This window comes from Diabrotica virgifera, chromosome 4 (assembly GCF_917563875.1).
Source record: "Diabrotica virgifera virgifera chromosome 4, PGI_DIABVI_V3a".
Taxonomy (NCBI): domain Eukaryota; kingdom Metazoa; phylum Arthropoda; class Insecta; order Coleoptera; family Chrysomelidae; genus Diabrotica; species Diabrotica virgifera.
In genome coordinates, this window is record NC_065446.1 from 254550142 (window position 1) to 254571727 (window position 21586).

Below are 21586 nucleotides of genomic sequence, written 5' to 3' on the forward strand. Positions count from 1 at the left end.
TGTTAAAAGACACTTTAAGTGCAGGCAGTTTTATAGCAAATTTAAGAACGTTTTTTAAGTGAAGACCTTTCAAGACAATTTACCGTATTAAATGATTCTTTAAGCCCATATACTCCATATAAGCCAACAAATTTTTACATGTGTTATGATAGGTAGATACGTATTTGTGCCCATAAAATAATAAAAAGTAGTTGGTTATTTCGGACTGTCAAGGTAGAAAAACACTTGCGCGCCCAACTTTATTGATAATGTTAACAAAAATAGGTCTAAATAACTCACGCGCCCTAAAATTTCTGACTTTTGCCGATTAAAAAAAAAATAAAAATAATAAAAAAGTTTAAATCCGAAAAATATTATATTGAAAGAAAAATAGTTTTATCTACAATTTTAATGTTTTAATGTTAAAATAAATCGAATTTATGTCTCTAAGTCGCTTATTTATAATTTTTATGTAAGCGTTATATTGTAATCTATCATGGCTTTCAGCATCTCCAGAAAGCAATATGGCTGAAAACCAAATAACACTATTTGGTCTATCGACAGAGAATTGTTAAGATCAAATGGTTTTATTTTATACCTTTCCAAGAGCATATATCCTACATAAAAGCAAGGTTGCCTTGGAATTAAAACCGTTTAGTTTTAATGCTGCTGTCAATAATGCCACTCGGTTTTAATGTAAATCTAACCTAAAATCGAGGCGTCGTAGTGCTGTGTGTGTTGTATTTATCGTTTAAAATTACCAGTTCGTTTATATTTTAAGTACTTGCAACTAATTTCTTCCATACTAAATGTACTTCCACTTTTTACAACACACTACACACTACACCACTGTTTCGCTCTAAAACAAATGACCGACCATTTTTTACATGAAAGGAGAGAGGATGAGTTTACTTTTATTGTTTCTAACAAGAATCATAGTTTAGTCTTGACGATAACCAAATTGATTCAGTTAAGAGCGTTTGGTTTTAATATAGCCTATTAATTGCTTTTAAGAAAACAACTTTAAAGAAAACTAAAAAATTAGTTTTAAGGTTTTACTGACATAATAGTCTTGAGATCAAGTAGTTTTAATAATAGGTTTTATTAGTCACATTAGGAGAATGTTTAAAACTGCAATAAAACGAAAAGGCAACGAACTAGAATCTAATAAAACCAAACACTCCGAAAGTTCTTCATAAAACTGATTAGTTTTAAAGTGAACAATAAACCATTTTAAAACTACAATAAGACAAATTATATATTAAGATTAATAAGTCTTATTTGATACTCTTATTAGATACTTTAAAACTAGTGACAAATGCTTAACCGTTTTAAAGTTCTGGCTGTATATCTACAAGGTAATTTTAGAACCATTGTCCTCTTATTTACCACAATACTACTTAGGTAGGCAATCCTCAGGTCTGACTGACGGTCTTAGTCAAAGCCCGAAACAAATTACAGTTTCGGCCTTTGACTAGGGGGCGTTCAAGTATTACGTAACGCGATTTTTGAAGATTTTTGACCCCCCCTCTCCCTTCTATGTAACGCACTGTAATGGGGCGTTCAACTATTATGTAACCCCGGGCGTTTCATAATAAAAATTTTAAAAATTTAAAGTTTGAAAAATATGCTTTTTTTCAAAATAACTTAAAAATTGTTAGAGGTACCAAAAATCTCGAAAAACAAAAAAAAGTCAGATTTGCTTTTCTGAATATCATGTATTTTTTTGTTTCTCTGTTAGACAAAAATTGATTAAGATTTGGTGTTTCTAAATTTGCATACATTCGTGACAGCCCTTTCAATAATAAGGACTTTGAACCGATGAAACTTACAGATCATATAAACAATATATACACGAGTCAAGAAACTTGTGAAATCGTAACGATTAAGTTCATTTAAGATACTAATTAGGGGGTGATTTTCTCGATTTTTTATCAAAACCAAAAGGGACTAACTTTATTTTGAGCGTAACTTGTTTAATTTTGATGCTAGAATTTTTTTTTACAAAACAAAAATGAAGCTTTTTTTAAATACTTTAAATAAGTTGTAATGAGTTTTCCCCGAAATGTGCTTCATTTTTGTTTATTTCACGTTAAAGTATTCGATTTTGGAATTTGACGAATATGAACCTATTTTTCATTAGCTATAACTCTGCCTCTACTAGGTGTAGAGACGTGATATGTACACCATTTTTTAAAAATTTTTACAGGCTATATTTTGCTGTGAATGTTTTTTCGATAAAATACTTACTATTTGAGTTATTTGCGAAAAACCGTCTAAAAGCGTGGTTATTTTGTTGAAAAAATGAACATATTCACTGCCAAATAACTCGAAAAGTATTGACTTGGTGAAAAAACTCTATAGAACAAAAGTTACTTAAAATCAGCCAGTTTATCCATTTCCTGACTTTCTTTGGACGAATATTTTTCACCCACAAGAGGGGGTGAAAACGACCCCCAGGGCAGAAGCACGTATCGGAACAATATCACTTTTTTTCTTTGACTTGTTAGCTATGTGTATGCCAAATTTCATGTCAATCCAAGCGGTTCTTTAAAATTTAGAGATTTTGCAATATTTTACCGTTAATGAACGGACTATGACCAACGTAGTCTCTCCTAGGTTTGACTAGTCAAAGGCCGAAACTGTAATTTATTTCGGGCTTTGACTAAGACCGTCAGTTAGACCTGCGGATTGCCTAGTCAAACCTAGGAGTGCCTGAAATTCGGGCTTTGACTATAACATATACACAAATTTATAAAAATAAAACAAACTTTCTTCGTAGTTTATTCCAGAATGTAATGATTCATTTTTCTTGACGTAGACGTAAACATAGTATTCTCGCGAACCGCTTGTTTCCGACTTGCAAGACATTTCGGTCTTTTCTGCCAAGTTGCCATTGCGTCTTCTCCAGATTGCAGTTTGTTATATATGCTCCACGTCTCGTGTGATAAACTGTCAACGGCAAGCGTCCTCGACGTCCTGCTAACGTCTTCTTAGCGGCAGTCTGTGCTAACTAAACCATGCTCAAAGTTGCTCCTTGCCAAATTTTATATTAACTACATGTATTTCCGTTCCGTTAGCAAGGAAAAATGAATGCGCTAGTTGTGACTGTCTTATATCAACAAAACGTGAGAAATTCAAACAGGTAAATTATAAGAGCATATTTATACAAGCTATACAGGGTGTCCAGAAACTTTACCGACAAACGAAGACAGGAGATTCCTCAGATAATTTTAAGACAATTTAACCCAATTCACCTAGTCCGAAAATGCTTCTTAAGGCAGGGAGCTAGAGCTCTTTGAAGATGGCGTCATGAAATTAGTTTTTCTTAAATACCTCCAGAACGCTTAGATTTAGAAAAATGAAAATTGGTATGCGTATTTAGTTTTCAGAGATGAATCGATTCCATCTATCGCAAAATTCTAGTACCGGTCATGGGCGTCCGTTTTGGGTAGAGTAACGGGTATTTTAACGCATAACTTTTTTGTTCTTAACTTTTATGCATTTTTGACACCGTATTATTAAATTGTGAGGTATTCTAGTACTAAACGGTACTCTTGCTTTAAGTCGGTAGGACACACCGTTTTCTAGGAAAATCGATTTGAAATTTTTCATTTTTGGAATTCGAAAAAAAAATGAAAAGAACTTTTCAACTTTTGTTACTTTGACTTTGAAGTAACAAGACACTTACTCAACACACACACACACTACACATTATTCCCCTGACTTAGTGATAAGTTATACAATTACGTGGCTAAAGGTTCTAGTTCTAAACCAAAGCCAGAATCAGAGAAAAAAAAACTTTTCAACAAAAAACGAAGTATTTTACCAACATAAAGTAAGAGTAGCTTTTAGTACTCGAATATCTCATAATTTAATAATCTAGTGTCAAAAATGCTCAAAAATTCAAGATAAAAAAGTTATGCTATAAAATAACTGTTGACCTACCCAAAACGGACGTCTATGACCAGTACTAGAAATTCGCAATTAATGAAATCGATTTATCTCTGGAATATAAATAAATGTACCAGTTTTGGTCTTTCTAAACAGTTTTTTTTTGAAAAAATTTTTTTTAATTCAAAGAGCGAAAAATTTTTAAATCGAATTTTCTAGAAAACGGTGTGTCCTACAGATTTAAAACAAGAGTACCTTTTAGTACTAGAATACTCCATAATTTAATAATCTAGTATCAGAAATGCATAAAAGTTAAAGATAAAAAAGTTATGTGATAAAATAACCGTTGCCCTACCCAAAACGGACGCCTATGATCGGTACTAGAAATTTGTAATGGATGGATTAGATTTATATCTTGAAGATAAATACGCGTACCAACTTTTGTTTTTCTAAATGGAAGCGTTCTGAAGGTATTTAAGAAAAACTAATTACAAGACGCCATCTTCAAAGAGCTCTAGCTCCCTTAGGAAGCATTTTCGGACTAAGTGAATTGGGTTAAATTAACTTAAAATTATCTGAAGAATCTCCTGTCTTCGTTTGTCGACAGAGTTTCTGGACACCCTGTATAATCATGTGTAGCTAAACTTTTTTCCAATATAGCCCAATAAATGACAATTTCCAGGGGCAACTCCGAATTGCATGAGAATTTGGATTTAGATTCTACTTACCCTCCCTTCAAAGTTGAATTTGTGCCGTCGGTTGCTTTTACTTGGGGGGTGACATTTACCCATTCTCGGGGGGTAAAAAACGGGTCTTTAAAATAAGGCCGGAAATGGATAAATTGACTTATTTTAAGCACCTTTTGTTCTATAAAGTTTTTTACGTAAGTCAATACTTTTCGAGTTTATTCGCGATTTAAAATGTTGAATTTTCGACAAAAAACTACGTTTTCAGACCGTTGTTCCCAAATAACTCAAAAAGTAAATATTTTATCGAAAAAAATATTTTTAGCAAAAGTGTAGTCTATAAAAAAAAAACGAAAAAAATGGTGTAGCAGTAAAGTCTACAAATTGAGTAGAAGCAAAGTTGTAGCTCATGAAAAATACGTTCTTATTCGTCTAATTCCAAATCGAATAATTCAACGCGAAATCACCGAAGAAACAAGAGTTTTTCGGGAAAACCTTATTAAGATTTTTAAAGTATCGAAAAAAAGCTTACTACTTGTTTTTCACAAAAGTTTACAGCATCAAAAATAAACGAGTTACACTGAAAAAAATAGTTGGCTCCTTTTTTTTGTAAAAATAATCGTGAAAACCTCCCCCTATTTAGCACCCTAAATGAAATTAATCGTTTATCTTTACCATCTATTTTAACTGTATGTGTATTGTTTATATGATCTGTAAGTTTGATTGGTTTGAAGTGCTTATTTTTGAAAACATTTGGTTTTATAGTAAAAAAAAATTCTAAAAATTTTTGAAAAATTTAATTTTTTCAAAAATAACTTAAAAAGTATTAGTGATGAGAAAAATCTTAAAGAGTAAAAAAATGTAGGTTTTGCTATTATAAATATGCTGGTTTCATTTTGTTTTTCCGTAAGACAAAAATTGGTTAAGATATGGCTGTTCGAAATTTGCATACACTCGTGATTAGTGACCAATTCAAGCTTTCTCAATTATAACCCTTTCAAAAATAAACAATTTAAACCGGTGAGACTGGCAGATCATATAAAAAATAGATAGGTAAGTAAATTGTTTGTAAAGCGGTAGCGATTAATTTCATTTGGGGAGCTAAACACGGCGAGATTTTCATGATTTTTTACAAAAAAAGAAGGCTAACTTTATTTTGAGCGTAACTCGCTTATTTTTAATGCTAAAACTTTTGTTAACAATTAAAACAAAGCTTTTTATAAATACTTTAAAAAAGTTTAATTGGGTTTTTCCCGAAAAGTGCTTAATTTTTCGGTGATTTCACCTTGAAATATTTGATTTGAAATTAGACGAATAAGAACGTATTTTTCATGAGCTACAACTTTGTTTTTATTTGATTGATAGACTTTAATGATACACCATTTGTTTGGGTTTTTTTATAAACTACACTTTTGCTAAAGATATTTTTTTCGATAAAATATTTACTTTTTGAGTTATTTGTGAAAAACCGTCTGAAAACGTAGTTCTTTTGTCGAAAAATCAACATTTTCAATGGAAAATAACTCGAAAAGTGTTGACTTATACTTGAAAATTCTGGGAAAGTTCTTACAACCTGATTTTTTTCAGGTTATGTATACCTACCTACCTTTCTTACAAATGAAAATTTTGCCTCGATTTTAAGGCCCCTAGTAATCTGTGATTGAAAAATTTTTGAAATGATGTTACAGTAAAACCTCGATATATAATTGGAGGGACGAAAAAATAAAGCCGAGAGTCCGTTATATAAAAATAGGCTTAAAATAAAGCAGACTATTTAGAAATGTGTCCTCATTATGCTATTATAAAAAGTTTATTGAAATTCTTTGTAAGATACTACTTCCACCAGTGTTGTCAAATTCTGACTATTTTTTGTGTACTATTTTTGTTAGTTTGTTTGTGTAATCTGTTCCGTGGATGTATTTGTTGCAAAAACCATATTCAAAACTAAAATTAAATTCCATTTAGTGCAGTCACTGCAAGTGGATATGAGCTATTACCTCCGATTTCGTTGAACCTCCATCGATTTGCATGAAAATCGGTGAGTGCTTAGAGGATATCTCAAGAAACAAAGGTGACAAGGTGCCAACTTGCGCTTGTACTCTAGGGGTGGATGCCACACCTTCTCGGGGGTCAAAATTACTTTATTAAAAATAACCCCATAATTCGATAGCCGGACAAATTCTAAGCAAAATTTGTTATTATATAAAGTTATTAAAATAGGACAAAACTTTCTGAGTTATTAAAGATCAAAGATTTTATTTTTTCGTGAGAAATATGCATGTTGTTAACCGATTTTTCATCAATAACTCAAAAACTATAAGTTTTTGCAAAAAAGTTGTTATTACCAAAATAGAAGCTATTAAAAAAGGAAATAAACTCCTTACTAGAAAAACCTTTTAACATTAACTAAAAGTGAGTGATAGGTGAATGAACGTATATTTTTTCGGCGAGTAGCTACCCAAATCTAAGTATTCATGCTTAGATAACGGGAAAATTATGCATTTTATATCATAAACTTATTAAACATTTGTCAAAGTACTTAAAAATATCTATCAAATGAGTCCCGAAAAAGCATTGATAGCATTAAAATTTAGGCTCCAAAAATTTTTCAAAATTTATCTTTTAAAAATTTTTCCAAAAAATGTTATTATTTTTTTTTTTAAATAACTCCGTTAATCTTGAAGGCATCAGAATAACCTAACGTTTAAAAGTTAATTTCAAGGGTTATTAAACCCCGTTGAAATTAATATTTTAACCCCTTACTTTTTTAAAAATAAAAGGTTAAAGGGCCCCGGTTACATGGTTCTCACAGTAAAATTTAAGCTTTAAACGTTTCTATCTCGGTTATTTTTTACCCTATAGAAATAGTAGGTATAACAGGTAAAATATTTGATACAGAAAAAACTAAAATTTGGTTAAATATCATTTTTTACGTATATTGAGTACTGATGGAGCTATTTTCTAAAGAATGTGAAAATTACGGTAATTTTAAAAATACTGATTTTTTAAACTTATATCTTTTTTTGAAAAATATTCGTTCTAAACCGGTCAAAATTATTGAAATCATTACTTATGTTAATATAATAAAATTCTTGTAAGGACTACTATAAATTTCAATTTTTGTGGAAATGGCGTATGTTGTATTTTTCACTTTTTTTTTAAAATTCGAAAGGGTTTCTTATTTTCATCATAACTTGCTTAACTTTGATGCTATTAACTTCTTCTGTAGCTCATTTGATTAGGTATCCCGAAGTACTTTGACAAGTATTTATCAGGTATATTTTATAATATGCATCGTTTTTTTTGTCATGTAAGCTTGAATACTTAGATATGAGTACTTGTCGAAAAAATATACATTCAATTGCCCATAACTCACTTTAGTGCAGCCGATATGTGAAACAATTATGCATTTAATGATAGAAGCATATAATTTGGACCACATATACTACATATATAAAAGTTCCAATTTAGATATGAGGCCAGCTCATATTTTCTCTTTTACAAAAATGGCGGGCATTCAAAATGGCGACTATACATGTGACTAATAGCACGATAACTTTTGAACGACACGTCCGATTTCAACCAAATTTGGTATATAGGTTCTTTTTTAGATGTATAAGATCGAGGTCTTGAACGGGAAGAATCGGTTTACCAAAAGTTGTGCTCTTCCTGGTTTTTATGTAAAAATATGTTGTTTTTTTTTCAATTCTTTCACCCTGTATATATTAATTTTTCAAAAAGTTAATACCGCCATTGAAAAGACCGTAAAAATATGTTTTAGGAAATATTTTAAACTTTTTAATTATGATAATTACCATTTAATAAATGCATAACGTATTTTCACATGTACCTATGTGCGGCAGATTCGTGCAAATATTATAATAATTATTGTGCATATAATGGTAGAAGCATATAACTTCGACCACATATACTACATATATAAAGGTTGAAATTTAGATATAATGTCATCTGATTTTGCCTTTTCCAAAATTGAGGGCATTCAAAATGGCGACTAAACTTCTATATGACTAATAGCACGATAACTTTTGACCGAAAAGTCAGATTTTAGCCAAATTTGACATCAATGTTTTTTTATGACTAAGATCGAGATTTTGAACCGGAAGAATAGATTTACCAGAAGTTGTGTTTTTACTCTTTTTTATGTAAAAATATGTTGCTGTTTTTTCACTTCTTTCACCCTGTACATATTAATTTTTCGACAAGGTAATACCGGCATTGAAAAGAGCGTAAACTTATTTTTTAGGAAATATTTTGAAGTTTTTAGTTATGTTAATTACCATTTAATAAATACATAACGTATCTTCACATGTACTATGTGCGGCAGATTTATTTTGAATGCCCGCCATTCCAGCAATGACGATTGCTCCTGAGAAATTAAACGTAGATTAGCAATGACCGGCACCACAACAGCTAAATTAATTATTAAAATAAGGGTAGACCGAACAATAACAAAGAAGACTACGCTCAGATTGGTCAATACCTTGATTTTTACCACTGAAACATGAACTTGAAAAATAAGTTTAAAAATTTTTAGAAGTAGGTAGATGAAAACAGATTTTTTTCAGACACTTTCTTTCTTCACCGTGTTTTATTTTCGCAGTATATTAATACATATTTATAAATACACAACTCCGTCTGTGGTTCCTTGTCGGAAAAACTTTCCGCAACTCCCTCCGAAAAAGCCAACTTACGGCAGCTTTACCGTCGTACTCGTTTTGAAATAAATTCCGAGCAAAGCGCCATAAACAAGCGGAATAAATGACGAAGTGACACGAGAGTGAATATGGGGGCTAAATTCCTCCACCCGGTCCCGATATTGATACGTTCAGAACAATAAAATTGATAAAATACTTAGAAGCATTAGTGTCAAAGGGGATATGTTTTTATTACGAGGGGTGGAAAAAGAGGAATATGAAAATTGTTAAATTTTTAAATCTACGCTGAGATTGTTACGTTATAAGCGTCACGTGTTTGTTATTTTTCTTCCAATAATTATTGAAGATATTCTTCTTTAGCGGCGAATCGATTGAGGGTAAAATTGTACATTTACCGCGCGCCTGCGCACACTGACAGTATGTAGTTCTGACAGTATGTAGTTCATTGCTAATCTTTCAAGATAGGTATGTATGTATCTGTAACCGTGCAAATAAGTCATTAAAAGAACATATTAGTGGTTTTAGAAAATGTATTATTTATTATAATTCTTGTGTTTTTGGATTAATAAAATATTATGTAAGCATTTTTACACTATATGTCGTGTGCCGTGTTGTGTAATTATATCCGAAACTTACATGTTTATTTCTAGTGCCTCGATGGAGTAGTTAGAAATGCGTTAGCACTGAGATTGGAAGGTTTTAATAAAATTTTTTTGAAAGTGGTAGATAAGAAAGTTAGTTTGATTTTTAAATAAAATAAGTACAAATAACCTTTTAAGTATATTTACTTCGTTTAAATTACCTATTATATAATAGAAGAATATCTTCTTACGTGCGTACATAGTACACACACATTCTTTTTGAAGTTATACTTCTTTACGCGCGATGAGGGTGAATTTTTATATGTTAAAACCAGGCGCATACGCATCACCCAGGCGCATACGCGCATTATAACTTTGTTCTGATTGGATGTTCAAATGAAATGTCAAAAATTATCCAATATGGCAGCTGTAGGATAGCTGTGGTTTGGAGGAAAAGGTAAAGGTAAACAAATGTATAATATATTAGTTTTATTGTTGTGAGGACAGAAACAAAACAGTTTATAATATTGTAGAGACTTTTAAATAGTTTTTAAAAGCAATAGGTACGTAATAATTGTTAATGTATCATGGGTATAAACCTACCTGTTTGATCTGCCAAAATACATAGTATGTAATAATGTAATACTTTTATTTATATAATTTGATTACCATCAATATTCACCTAATATATTGTTTTCTTACTATATGTTTTGTTGTATTTTTTTTCAATTGTAAAGTCCAGTTTACATCAACAATAATTGAATAAGAAATTGACAACAAGTTATTCAAGGTCAAATTTGGCTTATACAAAACACAATTCTACATCCAATTTTGCCGTGAATAAAAAGAAAATAAAGAGATTTGACAAAATAAAACATATCCAATTGTTCTATTTCATCAAATTCCTTCATTTTCTTTTACAAACCATACATTTTGTACTCGTCAAATTTGGCCTTGAATAACTTTGTCAATTTCTTGTTCAATTTATTGTTGATGTAAAGTGCACTTAAATCATTTCAATTCAAAATTAAAATAATTTGATCAATTTTCAAAATATCACAAGTTTAATGACGTTCTACACCTTCGGCAAAGAATTAAGGATTTGCATGAAATTTTAGTATGTTATAGTTTACTTCAAAAAACTAAGACTTGATTTTTTAAAAAATGTTTTACCGTGCCGTTTAATTACTATTAAGGGTCAAAGTTAAGTTTTAACATGGGCTCTTATGGGAATTCTTAAAAAGGTAATAACTTTTGACCCAAATTTATGATTTTTAATTATTTGTGCTTAAATTAAAGGTATTTTTGTAAGGAATAACATATTAAAAAATGAGGATTGTTTACCGTACCATTATTAAATAAAAGTGAAATTACTGTTTCGAAATTTAACAAAGTTGGTAGTAGTGAAATCAGCTGCACTCATAATTATATCCGAAACGTACGTATCAATCACATGACCTCGGTGGTCTAGTTGTTGAGCGTTCGGTCAGAGTTCGAAACGTCCCGGGTTCCTCTACGATTCATTTTTTTTAGTTGTTTTAATAAAAAATTTTTGAGAGTGGTAGATAAGAAAGTTAGTTTAATATTTAAATAGAATACAATTACTTCGTTAAAATTATATAATAGAAGTATAACTTCTTACGTGCGTACAAAGTACACACACATTCTTTTTTTTTAAGTTATACTTATTTAGCCGTGTTTGGGAGTAAATTTATATGTGTGCGAATTCATCAAAAGTCTTGGTCCTGGACGCAGCTCAAACGTTATACGTGCTCTGATTGGGTAATTACAATAACCTGTCAACAATTGTTCAATATGTCGGTTATGGGTAAACAAATTATGTTGTGTATATTAGTTTTTATTGTTGTGAGGACAGAGGAAAAAAGCAAGTTTATAATTGTAGTGACTTTTTAAATAGTTTTTAAAAGCAACAGGTACGTAATTGTAAATGTTTCAGTATTGTAATAAAAAATTATCTACATACTTACCTATATGGAAAATGTAAAAAATAATGTACTTACCTATTAGTAGATAGCTAATGCTTTAATTTACATAATTTGATTACGAACAAAATTTCTACCAATCTTCATCTAATATACAGAGCGGGTCAAAGAAAAGAGTCCACCTCGATATTTGGCAGTATTTATTAGATTTTAAGGAAATAAAAAAACAGGTCAATTTTTGATCTAAGGGAGACACATTTTTACGGTACATACATCTGTCATTTGTCAACCCCCTCCCTCCCCTTCCCCCACCCCTTATTTTTCAAATAGGGAATAGGGGTCGTGTGCTAGCTCATTTGAAAGGTTATTTAATTCTCTATTCAGTAATATTAACATTGACATAATCATTTACACAGGGTGTCCAAGAAAAATTATTTTGAATTAAATTAATTGACAAAAAAAGAAGAATGTATGTAATTTATTTAACTCAGAATACATTCTACTGCTGAAAAAACCAGAAAAAATGTTTATTTGATAAATAAACATTATTTGTTGCTTAAATTCAATATTCAACCTACAAAAAGGCAGATAGGTGGCAGCGTGAACATTGAAATTAAGCGAAAAGCAATGTCTATTTATCAAAAAACATTTTTTTCTATTTTGTGGCAGCAGTAGAATGTATTTTGAATTAAACAAGTTACATACATTCGTCTTTTGTGTTAATTAATTTAATTAAAATATAATGCATTTGTTATAAAAATATCATCATCATCATGGCTTATTCACTCCTGGCGGAGTGTTTGCCGCCCTTTTGGGCTCTCTGATTCATTTGTTGCGGAGAGAATCAGTCCGCTGTTGTCTTTTATTATTATAGCAGCGTGTGTGACTTGGCTTTGTCTACAACTTTTCTCCATTCTTTCCGGTCCTTACAACGCTCCTTCCAATTGTAGATTCTCAGCTTCTTTATGTCTCCTAAGACTTGATCTCTCCATCTTGTTTTGGGTCTTCCTTTTGGTCTCCCTGTTGTTGGTCTCCAGCCAGTTACTCGCTTTAGCGTAGAGTCTGGGTTAGCTCTTTCTGTGTGTCCCAGCCACCTGAGCCTCTGCGCCTTCACGAACTTGATTATGTCTTCACCCTGGATGACTTCTTTAATTTCTTCATTTGTTAATCTTCTAAATTCGCCTACACTTATCCTCACCGGTCCCATTATTCGTCGAATTATCTTTCTCTCTAAGATTTCTAATCTCATTTCATCTTTTTGTGTTAGGCACATCGTCTCTGCACCATAGGTGATCACTGGCCTGATTGAAGTCTTGTAAAATATACATATGGGTAATATGACCCGTATGCACGCTAATGGTGAATATAAAATTCTTAATTGTATGTTAAAAAATGCGCAATAACTACCTCTTAAAACCTACTAAATTTCATTTGCATATATCTCAACCGGTTTTAGAGCAATAAATAAATCGTCAGTTTGTAAGAAAAATTCAACATCCCGTATCTCGGAAACAAAGCATTTGTGGACATATGTTTATAAAGCAAACTGTCATTATGGTTTCATGCAGAATTACCTCTTAAAGTTTGTCGCACTTATTTAGAAACACCCTGTATTGATGAAGAACGTTGCTAGTTGTTAAAGTACCTAATTTTTGTATTGTCCAACATAAGCGAATGAATCAAAAAGCAAAATGTTAAGAAAGCCTAAGGCTATAGTTGAGTTTTAACATTAATATTTTATATACGCTAGAATATTCCAGGGGGTGTTCCAAACTTGGAGGAAAAAACACACTATCATTGTTACACCTGGTATACAATGACACTTTTCTGTTTAGCAGAAATATTATTATTATGTCGATATTCTTGAAGAATAAAGCTATAACATATTAAAAAAAAAGAATGTGTGTGTACTTTGTACGCACGTAAGAAGTTATACTTCTATTATATAATTTCAACGAAATAAATATACTTAACAGTTACAATACAAAAAATTAACAATAATTACCAAAAATGAACCAAAAATGCCAAATATTAAAAAAAAAAGAAAAAAATATGAATCGTCCGGGATTTGAACCCGCAATCTCGCGATTTTTTGATCTCTGGTCCAATGCTCTACCAACAAGGCCATCAAGCCGCATGCTACTTACCTTTCAGATATACATAATTATACATCACGGTGACAAGTGAAATATAAAAATAGATGTTTTATTATTTTACGCCCAAGGAAGACAAATCCAAAGACACAAAATTATAATAAAAAACCTTTTAAACCACCTTTTTCAAATTGCGCAAGTTGTATTATTAATATTAATGTTAATAAATGAAATATAAATGTTTTGACGTTTCACAATTTGACAATTCACTTTTAACTGCAGTGCCTTAAAATTTTTAAAGCACTAGTGCCTTAAAGTAGCATTTTTAACGCTCCTATGGAGTCCTAAAAATTGCATTTTTAACACGTTTGTAGAAAAATATATTTAAAAACACTAATATATTCTTTCCACACCTTTTCTGGACTGATACATTTATAAAATAAAACATTTTGAAGTATAACATCAAAAATTTAATATGAAAACTATTTAAAAAGGCAGTATAACTATTAACTAACCTTTGTTGTTTCTCTTCCCACAAATTTTAAAACGCAACAACCATACGTAACCAAACCGTCAACCGTCCAAACCACAGCTGACATATTGGACAATTTTTGACATGTCATTTGAACATCCAATCAGAACAATGTTATAATGCGCATGCGCCGGGATCGTAGGTTTTAACATATAAAAATTCACCCTCATATCGCGTGTAAAGAAGTATAACTTCAAAAATCACTGAAATCGAACAACAGGTTTAGGAAATACGAGACATCAAAAATGTCAAATTTTTAAGATGGTGCGTTAATTTTAATTTTGATGCTTAGTGTATTATGTAAAATTGAAAAAAGAAACTTCTACCTTCCATAATTTTTTGTAGGAGCAATATATCTCGAGTCAGAAGAAAATGTGGGCGTAAAAAGTAAAAAAAAATTCGATATTTTCAGAGTTCCTTAACTAAAAATTTAAGCACTAGGTTTGCGACTGGCGCATGTTTTGATTATTGATACAAAGTAAATCCTGAAGTGATTCCGCCAAAAAATAGACTTCTACGGAAATTATTGTTCAATTCAAAACAGATCTAATCTGGACTATTAACCTATTAAAACATTATTTTCTAAAAGGAAACAAAAGATCTGTGCAAACTCTTGTATTTTTTGAGATCTTGTTATGGGATTATGGTAATACTACTTATAGACAAGACGAAAACGGCGGGTTCGTTGGAAAAAATACTCCCATGAGATTTTTTTGCATAATCACATTCGTGGGACACCCCAGAAAAAGGTTCAAGAAGTCGGCCACGCGAAAAGTGGTCCAATTTTTTTTAACAATTTTTTTTTATCAAATTGCAAAAATCAATATTTTTGGCTCGGAGAAATTTTTTTCAGATTTTTGGGACTATTCTGGACAGAAAAGTTCTCTTATAATTTTTCTCAAAATTGATCGTGTTCGAGTTATAAGCAATTTAAAATTTGAAAAACGCGAAAATGGTCATTTTTAAGACTTATTAACTCGGTTAAAAATAATTCTTATGAAAGTCAGAAAGTGACTAAATCAAATTTAAAGCCCCCCCTTCATGATCCTGAAGAAATTTGTGTCATTAATTTATTACTAAGCTGGTTTTTTAATTATTAATAATGAGTGATAAGATCGTATTGACGCGGCTGTAAATGTGAGTGCGAGTGAGATGCGCATTGGACTGCCTGAATGGCATCTCTTTCGCACTCATCATGAACGGCCGCCTAATACGTGCATGGCGCTCATTATTTTTACTTAAAAATAACAGCTTAGTAATCAAATCATGACAAAAATTTCTTCAGGATCTTGTAGGGGTGGCTTTAAACTTTGATTCAGTTACTTTCTGACTTTCATAGTCATAACTTTTAACCGAGTTATTAAGCATTAAAAATCGCCATTTTTCGTTTTTTTAAATTTTAAAATGCTTTTACCTCAAAAACGAATAACTTTAGAGACAAATTATAAGAGACCTTTTTTATCCAGAATGGCCCAAAAAACCTAAAAAAAAATTGTTCCGCCCAAAAATATTGATTTTTGCAATTTAATTAAAAAAAAATTGTAAAAAAAAATTGGACCACTTTCGCGTGGGCGACTTCTGGAATCTTATTCTGGAATGTCTCACGAATGTGATTATGCAAAAAAATCTCATGGGAATATTTTCTCCAAAGAACCCGCCGTTTTCGCCTTGTCGATTATATTATAGTTACATATTAAGTATAATGAAAAATTAATTTCCTTTTTTTGTTTTAGGTAAGTCCACATTAATCTCATCAACTCCCAAACGCGGTAAGTGTGAATATCTCCGTCCGTCCGAAAAATATATCATCAAAGATCTTATATTTTATTGTCACATTTAGCGGCACTTGTAATATTTCTGGAGACTGTGGAGACCGAGTTTCGCCGTTAAATTAACATAATCGCCAGTGATTTATTGACGCCATTACCACTTTGAAAAACTTGTTGACGAGATCCTCGTTATAATTAAGTTTGCTCTACAAGGACATTCGATCAATTAAAGCTAACAAAATGTGTTATATATCAAACATAAATGGTCTTTTTATCGGGAAGACAATAACACATTTTTATGAGGGATATGTGGAATCTAAGTATATCAATAAGTGAAGTGCATATAAATATGATTATTTTTTTCACCTGTCAAATTCTGACGTTTTTGCTTTTTCAGCCAATCACCACGCGTCGTTCTAGCCAATATTGAGTGTAATACTGATAAAACAGCCTCTTCCTTGATAAAACAGTCTCTTCCCTGATAAAACTTAAGATACCCTAAATTTCACATAATACGTACATACCCGTGTTTACTAACTTAATTTATGAACAGCCCTGGTACATAGATATTTTAAAAACACTAACCACGATATACTCAGATTTTCTACAGTTTTTATTTTCAAAATAAATATTTCTAAACTTTTCATAAACGTCAAACAGAACCGGTGTAAACCGTACACAGAACACAGAACTAATTCTTCTATTTTGTTGCCGATTTCAACAAACCAGTGTTATCACATAAAAGGATTCGAATATTTACAACGTAATATTTTGGAACAATAGTTACTTTTAAAATACACATTATATTATTAGTCGAATTAGTAAAATAGTTCTAAAATTACATTCTCCTATTTTATTATTACAAAAACACGGGTGAATAATAATGCATTCACCTGGGGGTTAGGCAAAACCAATTACACCACTGCACTGTGGTGAACTCACCCAGCGTAGCTGGGTAAGACCACGAAGCAAGTAAGCCGCGCAATTTTGACCGATTTAAATTTTCGCGATTTAACATCGTCATAATTTAATTTAAACAAAATGGACGTTAGCGTTAGATTTGGTGACAATAATCATGAACAAATTAAAGATTTGTTAAAAAATAATACGCCTCAAAATACAATTAAGACAAAAAGGTCTGTTTGGACACAATTTGAGCAATTTTGCACAGTAAGGAACTATCAGTTGAATGATACAAGTATTCAAGAAATTGCAAAAGTTCTTGAAGATTGGGGAATGAATATGAAGAAAATGAATGGTGAAGATTACAAGGAATACTATGTTAAAACTATTTGGAATGTAACAGCCAAAATGATTTAAGAAAAATATTTTTCAGAGTTTAATATAAGTTTTAACCCGTTTATCGACATTGAATTTAAGAAGGCAAGAGACGTGAGAAATGCAAAAAGGAAAGAGTTACAAAGTCGTCCCGAAAAAAAAAAAAACAAAGTGCTATAGCGCTGGATGAAAAAGAGTATTTGAGTATTATAGACTCGTGCGATGAAAATAATCCGCTAGGATTAGAGATCAAATTTTTTCATGTTGTCTCTTACGAGTTAGCATGGCGCGGTGGTGAGGGTGTTCATTGTAGAATTGATTATTTCAAATATGAAATAAATAATGCCGGCAAAGAAACAGGAAGGATTGAATATAATCCAATTTTTACCAAAACATGCCAAGGTGGTCAAAAAAAGTGTTCGGATTCAAAATGGCTGACACCAAACATTAAAGATCCAGAAAGGTGCCCAATAAGACTATATAAAAAAATCATTGAGAAGCGTGGTAAACATATTACCAGCGATAGATTTTTCCTTACCCCAAATCCATACTGGCAAACAGGTAATGGAATATGGTATAAAAATACTCCCATTGGACCAAATGAAATGGCTAAATGGTTGAAGAACTCTACAAAAAAATGGGGATTGGACACACAAAACCGAAAAATAACAAATCATTCAAGCCGATCCAGTGTAGTATCTCATCTTGTTAAGGCAGGAATTCAAGAACAGGAGACAATAAAAATAACTGGACATGCCACAGCTTCTTCGTTAAAACCTTATTTACAAGTTAATGAAGAACATCATAAAAAAATTATTAATAAACTTAGAACAACTACTACAACTGAGTGCATTGCCAGTACATCTACTGCGACTGTAATTAATGATACTGAAAGTGACGGCAGATTAGACGTTACGAACGACATTGGAAAATCTCATATTAGTTATAAAAATTGTGTTTTTAATAATTGTTCATTTTCGATTTAAACAGTTTTTTATGTATTAATAATATAATAAATAAATTGGTTCATTTTTAAATCATAAAATAATTTATCTATAACCTACTTAAGACATTGATCCTAGTTGTCTTAAAAATATTTCACAGATGCCCGTATTTACTAATAATACATATTGGTTCACAAAATAATCTTTTCAAATACCACTCGTCCTCTAAATTTTGCTTGATAAATTTTTTCGTTTTCATACTTAAACTTCTTTATTTAGGGTGAAATCACTCAAACAAACCGAAATTGATAAAATCACTCGTCCTTCGGACTCGTGATTTTATCATTCGGTTTGTTTTCGTAATTTTACCAAATAAAGAAGTTTTCGTGAAAACAAAAAAATTTATCAATAAAATTTAGAGGACTCGTGGTATTACCTTTGATAAATTGATAAACACTTGAACGATATGTTTTATGGGCTACAGCAAGCTAGAGCATTTCTGTAGACAGCGGCGTAGGTCAATCAGGGGTGAGTTTATCACCCTTTTGGTCTTCAGCCAGTGTGCGTTGCTGCGAACTCGACACCTCTCAAGTAACCGCTCTACACTTCCCAATCTGTGGAGCTTTTTAAAGAACTCACACATCACATACAGCCCTCATATTATTCTTATTAAAACTGGATACTGTGACTAAAAGGTGTGCTACATTTCATTAGTATTGTTTGTAATCCGGGGCCCACAAAGATTCAAAAAATATGCTGGTCCAAAAATAAGATCATTATTGAGAGATCATCAAAGCTTCAGATCCCCCAAAAAGTTGGTGGATGTGAAACAATTTCTGTCACTTGGATAAGAAACATTTTTTTTGAAAAATTTTTCAGTACGAAAAACCTTACCTCATCTTTCTGTTTTTGAGAGTTTTACATATTGTTTACTAGTGATGAGCGAGACTGGTCTTGGTCTTGCGGTCTTGGTCTTGGTCTTGCAGCAAGACCAAGACCGCCTTTTGGTTTGCAAGACCAAGACCAAGACCAGGTATTCAAGACCAAGACCAAGACCAAACCTTGCAAGACTACGCAAGACCACGACCAACCTGCAAGACTCTTGCACTTTTTGCGAAATTGGTTTTTTATTATTTAACTTTATTTTTTTAATTCAATAATATAATATACTGACATTGTAATAAACTTTAAACAATATCGAATTTTTAAAATACATAATATTTTAAGCTAAAAATCAACAATTTTGATATATTCTTTGATCGGTAATAAAACAGATTAAGGGGAATTTGTGTTAACACTCCTCTTCTAAACTTTCTAGCGTTATTTTATAATTTTACAACAGTAAGTACAGGGTATTTAACGTAAGCAGGCCACTCAAATAACAAAAAAAGCAATCGAACGTCGAAAAAAAGGGGAGCAGAATCGAATTTAAAAAAAAATGCTCCGTATCAGGCTGTCGTATAGGAACACATTTTATGAAAAGAATACTGATGACGTCGTTTCTGTAGTACCCAAAAATGACATTTAATAAACCGTATATGTAGAAACAGAAATAAAATTATTCCTATGACAGTTCAACAGTTTCCAGTATAACAGATTTTCCGCCATATTTGTTTCTAATTGGAAATTAAAAGCTAACTATAATGAAATTTTTTTGAGTGATACTGAATTCTGCGGAAAATTATTATCTATTTTCAGTTATTATCTATTATGAACAGTTTCCGAGATATCGAGCTTTGTCACACTATACAGCCCATTCTGCATATACAGCTGTATATGCATAATGTTTACTAAGTATATGTACATACTTTACAGGTTAAACGTTCATATAAACTGAAAATAATTTTTTTTAATGAGAAATCAGTGTTCACGTTCGATAATCATTTCAATAGGAATTTTACATCTTGTTAAAATTGAAGGTTTTTTTAATTTTTTGTCCACATAAAAAACACAGTTTTGCTTTTACCTTGTATATAAGTATGTATAATTAAATAAAGCGCGTATTTCCTCCAAATAAAATAAAATGTAACTAATAACTTTTTCTTTTTTCTTCTTTTTTTTTTCACTTTTTTTTTCTTTTATATCATATGCTATTGAATGTATAAAAAGCAGGTTGTGTCTCAATTCAACTTAAAATTGAAATTTGAAAATAAACCTTTATATTTGAAACATACTTTTTAATGAAATAATTAGGTGAATGTATAATGTTAAAATTGGTATCCGTTTGAAAATACATTCTACATTCTTTTAAAATTTTAAAGCAAAAAACATAGTTTCATTCTTCACATCTTTATTTATTTCAATGTACATTTTATTCGAAATTGTTTGGTTCAAATTATTACTACCAAAAAAGCAAGACCAGCAAGACTCTTGCAGCAAGACCAAGATCAAGAACAAGACCGGCTAGTGCAAGACCAAGACCAAGTCTGCCTTTTAGCTGCAAGACCAAGCTTGCAAGAACAAGACCAAGACCAAGACTAGCCTGGTCTTGGTCTTGTTCTTGTTTTGCTCATCACTATTCAGTACGAAAAACCTCACCTTGCCTTCCTGTTTTTGAGAATTTTACATATTGTTTACCCGTGCCTGGTTTTATTTGTCAGTTACTTTCGATCTCAGAAAAGCTAGTGGTTTTATGTATGTATTTAGCTTTGAATGTAGATTTTGATGGAATGTAAGTACATCCTATACAAGTCAAACGGTATAGGTACCAATAACGAAAACATAAGAAAAATATAAAAAACATGAAAAACACAGTGTAACGAATACCCTCATTATTAAATTCAATAAAGCTATGACTCCGCTAGTCTTTTTCGCTAGCGAGAATTCCACTGATAACTGGTAGGTCTGGATCCCGCGTACCAAAAAAGTTTATTAATAGCAGGCTGGAAATTTGTTAATAGCTTAACGGTGTCTAGTTGGAAAAACTTTGATGTATGGGAACACTGCAACAGGGGAAGTTTTAATTGTGAAACGTGTCCTTGCAAGTTTATGATTGTAAAAACTAGCCAAATTGTTTTTAAGTTTGTTCAATAGCAAACTTTATAATATAATATGTATGTGAAAAAATGTTTGTCCTACAAATATGTTGGGTATTTTAATAATTCCGACACGTAGATCATGTCAAATGACAGGAATTGTATTGGTGTTAAATAGCAGTATAATTTTTGTATGAGAGTTTAATGATAGGTTAACAAATAGAAATAGAAATATT